This window comes from Ambystoma mexicanum, chromosome 14 (genome assembly GCF_040938575.1).
Source record: "Ambystoma mexicanum isolate Mex_15411 chromosome 14, UKY_AmexF1_1, whole genome shotgun sequence".
Classification (NCBI taxonomy): domain Eukaryota; kingdom Metazoa; phylum Chordata; class Amphibia; order Caudata; family Ambystomatidae; genus Ambystoma; species Ambystoma mexicanum.
The window spans coordinates 572,053,444-572,059,443 of NC_090940.1; the positions used below are offsets into that span (position 1 = coordinate 572,053,444).

Below are 6,000 nucleotides of genomic sequence, written 5' to 3' on the forward strand. Positions count from 1 at the left end.
ACAAGCCAATGAAAATTCGTGTCCACCCAGACTCAGTGCCGCCAGGTCCATCACGGCGTGACGCACGTGACTGATGCTATTGGGCCTCTGACCCGCCCTGGCCCTGGCCCTGGCCCTGGCCCTGGCTGGGCATGATTTATTGGGGTGCACCAGTGGACCTCAGTCACCAGTCACACCACCAGCCAGCCCAGTGCCCAGCCCACACACAGGACAGCCACACTGAGGAGGACCACCAGGCGAGGCGACGACGACCCAGGCCACAGTCAGCAGCCAACAGTCAGCCTGCCACTGTGCTACAAGGTAAGGAGGAGAGGACTCTCGTCTTATAAAAGGGTTTGGCAAAAAACGCTATGGTGTGTTTCCCCATGGACGTCACCCAGCCGCACCCTCCCCCCCACCCATGTGCGCCCCATGCTATGAGGTGCCCCGGTAGTTCTTGAAGCCACCCTGCCTGTTTTCGCGCCCAGGCCCTCCAACCTGAAGAAGGCCCAGCCAGCAGCTCCTGGGGATTTATGGGTGGGGGGGGTCTGGCTACAGCAGCTCCTGGGGATTTATGAGGGAGGGGGGTCTGGCTACCGGCTGCCGCCGGCCCCGTCCAAGCACCGATTGGGCCTTGCCTTCACGGCGTTGCCGTGTCCTGATGGGGGGCACCCCACCCGAGACGCTCTATTTAAGCGGGGTGACCTGTCGGCTCAGGAGGGCCATGGACCCTCCTGGGGCTGACGGGCCAGTGGGCCCACTGCACCAGGCCTGCTCACTATCCGACTGTGCCTGCTGGCTGGCGGCCAAGTCCGAATTTATGCAAATCTCGGGCCGAGCAGGGCCTGATGGGAGAAATGAACTGTGCTACAATGTGCCTCTTCTGCTGGGCTCTGCCTGCCGGAGCTTCTCCCTGCCTGTGGGGCAGGCAGCTCTGCAGACGCTCAGGGCTTCTGGGAGGGCTGGGTCTGGGTCAGTGCTGGCCTTCTCACCCTCGCTTAGCGGGGCTTCCAGAACAGGCCCCGCCGCCCAACCCCTGCCCTCTTGCTCGCAACTCATACTTACCTGGCAGGGGAGCATCTGTGATCAGAAAGGCAGAGCTCCCCGGGTGAGGCTCATCCATTGCACATCGGATTTGCTGACTCCTGCGATGTCCCCAAATGCAGGGTACTCGACTGCATTATTTCTAGTAGTGGGGGACTGCGTTCGCGATATCCCCTGATTTATTGGTAAAAGAAAGAAAAAGTTTAGTGTGCGAGTCAGCTGGTTTACACACAGAGCCCCTGGTCTTGCAGCAGAGTTTCTTTTGCTGTAGTCAAGAGGGCCAGCCCCGAGCAGCTCAGGGGTCCAGCCCTGATGCATTGGTGAAAGAAAGAAAAAGTCACTGGGACCCTTATTGGCCCATGTGGGCCAGTTTGATGAGTTAATTTACTCTGCTGTGACTAGTAGTTTTGACCAGTGTTGCTGAATAAATATTCTTTAAAATGTACAATTTGCACGTCACTTTATCAAAAAGCTCCCCTGGGTACTACTCAAACAGTATCACAAAAGGAATGAAAAGCTATTTGCAAGTGCGAGCCACTTTTTCTTTGGTGCCTGAGACAATTACATGGCCCAGTCTGACCCCGGATGATGCTAGCCTTTGTTGCTGTGTGCAGTTCGGAAGCACCGACCCCACAGTGTCTTTGTTGAGGGCATAGGGGCATTGGTATCCCGAAAGGGACCAGGGCAGGGAGTGGACAGGTGGTGATGTTGTGTAAGTTGGCTGTAGAGGCGTTGTCTGGAGTGTTGTAATGTAACAGACACATGAACCCTCAATATGTTGAATTGGGCATATGTGTAGAAGAGATAGAGCCATCCCGTGCTTGCCACACGATTGTTCTCCACCCGACCTGGTGTGTGGAAGGTCAGTACTCCATGGTGCGACAAGTAAAAACCTTGTAGAATTAAATCCAGTTGCAAATAAATACACAGTGGGCCTCAAATGGGCAGAGTATTGTAGAATGAACACCTCTTTTCTCCACTGCTACACATATGGAGATCACATGATCTAAAAAATACGTTACAACAGACCTTATGTTTAAACACTGGCAGTCACATGACATTCACAAATGGCATTGGTGAGGTGAGTGGTGACAATCATCTGAGATTACATGATTACATGATTCAGTGCTTTTTATTTAACTGTCAGAGTGCAATGTCCATTCATATCCCGCCTTCTATTAAGACGTCTTTGTCATTAATCATGTTCATGTACTGTTTATTTCATTAAACCAAGAGAAAGCATTTCCTTTATATTCCATACATTTAGTGAATGGAGAAGCTAATGCTGTGCCAATATTAATTTGTGAGGCAGAATCTGTGTTCCACTACAAGAACCCCTCTGTTCTTGTACCAACCCATCATAAAACGAAAGATCTTGGTTTAGAGATGTAAAAGGACACAATTTCAGAAGAGCTAAAGTCTTGGGAGGAAAATAGAGCACCCAAATGTCCCTTGAAGTAGAGCTTGTTGTGCTGCAAATTCGCATTCCTCGCTTGCACACTGTGGAATCTGATCACTAAGCTTTGCTCACTGGTATGGCGCTGCGCCGCCGCTGCGCCGACGACCACCCCCGGTCTGGCAGCGCATCACTCAGTTGCGCACATGACTGAAAAACAGCCCGCACACAACTATTCTTTGGCGCACACAGCCCAAAAAAATTAGAGGGAACATTGCCTCCCCCCATTGGGAACTCAGAAAGGTTTGTCTGGATTTGGTCTCAGATTGCAAGCCAAAATTGTTCACGCTGAACACAGTTTTTAACACATGTGTTGTGCACTTTGAAGTGCTCCACCCATGCTGCCCTGTACCTGCTAGACTCACTCTATCTCCATCGCAGCAAATGAACATTCTATTTCATGAATGCTTAGTTTTCACCTTTAACAACTTGTGTTTTCTTTGGGCTGGGAAGATATCTCAAGAGCAACTGATTTGTCTTAGAAGCCAATCAACACAGTAGTGTCATGGATTAGAATCATGGTCACGCGCTTTGGCGTTCTCTCCTGCACAGAGCGTGATATGAAAGTTCATTTTTATTTTTTTATTTTCATACTGTTCATAAGAACTTAGTGGATTCAGTGCATTTTGACCTGTTTAAATAGAATAACAAACGGGCGCCCTACTCATCGGCTCTGCAGTCTCTTCAACTATGCTTTTCAGCTGACCTGACTCAATTCCAACAATTTCCTGCAGGTAATGTAGACGACCTTAGACTTCTATACAGCAATCACCTCTCATTCACAATTCGAGACAATGCTGTTGAGTACCACCTGCATCTGCTAAGCAGGATCCTACATCCTCCCAAATCTTTCCAGTGGAAGGAAACTGACCCTCACATTGGTCCCTTCCTGACTGAAGAAAGTAATAGGCTACTAAACTAGGCTTCTGACAAAGACACTATCAAATCTTGAAAGTGAACAGAACCAGGCCACAAACCTTATCCTCAACCTTAGATGACAGGAAATCTTGTATTCCACCCTCCCAATTAAATAAACAAGGTTTGGAGATTATCTTCTAGAAGGGGAAAAACATATGCAAATAAAACCTTCTCCAACTTCCCCCGAATGGGCAATGCATCACAAACCGCTTGAACATGCCCCTTCTGCATAAGACAACAAGCAACCGCAGAAGGGATGTGGCCCATTCAGCATCATCGGTGAGTTGTAGCCTGGGACCCATGTCTGGAAGTGTAAGAACCTTAGAGGATTCTGTAATAGATATCGCTAAGGTACATCCGCTGATCTAATACCCCCTGGCGTACAATCCCTGCCCACAATTATTCAGGAACAAGAAACAGGATCTATTTGGAGTAGAATCTCTAATTTATTTAAATAAAACAGAATCAAAGTTGGTCCTCAAACGTTATGATGGGTGCATCACCACAGTGAAATATATGCACATTGGTGGCTGCTTCGTATACTTTTCCTACCTGGACACTTACCAAGGGATATCCCCTTCTCTGCGTCCTCGTGCCGTCGAGGACTGGACTCCAGACTCGCCCCCAGCAGACAACTTGGGACATTGAACCGACCAGTCTAGAAGCACCTGAACAGTGGATTGTCGCTTCCACGTGCCGTGGGGCTCGGATTGGATTCCGAACTTTGGTCCCTATACTGGACCTGTGAATACACAACATCAGGTACACGTTAGTTCACGAACGCATTTGCTTTACATGAGTTCTTCTATTTCCTATATGGGGATTCTGGGGATTGCTGTGTCCAGGGGGTCCTTCCTTCCCAGGGGACAGTTTTTCTGTTCTCGGAGAAGCCCCGTTTCTTGGCCTGGGTGGAGCGGGCGAGGGCTGGGGGCGCAGATCTAAAGAGCTCAGGAGGTGCACGCAGTAAGGGGCCCACCCCTAAAGCTGACTCTGATCTTGCCTGCCACAAGAATACGCTGTGCTGGTGGGTGCTCCTGAGATGTTCGGCTGGCTGCTCTCTGCTCACTTGTAGATGACTGCAATGCAGGTTACCAGTCATTTGGTCAAAAAAAATTGGTCGACTGGACAAATGGTCGAACCAATTTGGTCGAAAACCAAATGGTCGAATTTTTTTATTTTTTTTATTTTCACCCCTTTTTTTGGGGGGGGGGGAGTCCCCCCATCCCCCTTTTTTTCTAAAAAACCCTTTTTTTAAAAAACAAAACCCGAAAAATAAATATATAATTAAAAAAAAAATTCGACCATTTGGTTTTCGACCAAATTGCGTCGACCAAATGTCATTCGACCAGTTTTCAGTCGACCAAATGACTGGACACCTGCAATGCATGCGGAATTTGCAAAAAAAGGAATGCATGTTCCAAACACAGAGCATGAGATGCTCCGGAGTCACTCACCCCATAGCCCCATTCTTTGTGTTGACAGCATTTCAGGTGGGGCAATTTATAAGTGATGGCGCCTTTAAGTAACCATTGTTTTTACACAGTATGTGCTTAACATTTCAGTGTTAAGAGTTAAGAAGTGAACATGGGGCATTTCCATTCACCAGGGCAGCACAAGTATTGGTTAGCCGACCAAACCTATCCATTCTTCAAAGTTTCAAACTATTTTCTTTATGTTCATGTATCTTGGCACCTTGATTAGGAAAGCAGGGTTCATTGTGTGTTACCATGCAGACAGTAGTCCATGGCAAATCAATGCAGTGATATGTGTGCAGCAATGTTTTGTGCGCTGCATAAGCCACCACCCTGTTGGTTCATGGTGTCTATGTGGTCCTCCTGAATGCGACAGTACATATGCCTATTTTTGGCTGATGTGTCCAATGACCATTCAACAGCATACTGGAACATTTTGTGTATGTGGCTCTGATGAGCATACCATACAGTGCCCACACTTAAACGCATACAACAATCAAAGAAGTTGCCTCAAATTGTTCGTACACTAGGCCAAACGCCCCTCCTGCACTGCCACACAAAGATTTTCAGTAGCTGCAGGCCAGCACTTATAAGAGATGCTAATGCCAGCTCTGTTAGATAAGGCTGGGCCTGCTAGTTTTTGCAGAAATAAGGCCATAGGCCTGCATAATGGCGAGGAGGTAGTGGCTGAGGAACTGTGGACCCTTTCCCATGCATTAGAAGCCATTTTTGTTTAAAATGCTCCATCAGCTTATTGCTGGTCAGGCTAAAGTCTGTCAGAGGTACGCTCCTTTCTGTGTAACCTTTCTGTGCATTGTTTATTGGGTGTCTGTTGTAGGGTATCCTTTCCTGTCTGTAGATATAATTACCTAGAGATGTTTCTGTATTGGGTGTTGGGCATGCTCACACTGAGACGCAGCCCTTCTTCATCTGAAATTCTTTAGAAACAAGAAGCAAAAGAGCCCTTGTTCCCCATTTGAGTGTCTGGTGTTGCAGCCATTTTATACTTGCATCCAAATTAAGCTGTCCAAATGAGTATGTATGGTTTATGGTTACAAACATTTTAATGTTAGGGTCAGTGTTGTGATCAGCGATTTGAGCACCAATCCATGAACCTGTTATGAATTTAAA

At 47.8% G+C, this 6,000-nt stretch overlaps 1 non-coding gene across 1 annotated transcript; it reads left to right on the forward strand.

Annotated features, from left to right (window-relative positions):
* Positions 1-1,036: 1,036 nt before the first annotated feature.
* LOC138527709 (U1 spliceosomal RNA) lies at positions 1,037-1,200 on the forward strand. Its single transcript, XR_011284012.1, has one exon. It is a non-coding gene; the product is annotated as a U1 spliceosomal RNA (small nuclear RNA).
* Positions 1,201-6,000: the final 4,800 nt, after the last annotated feature.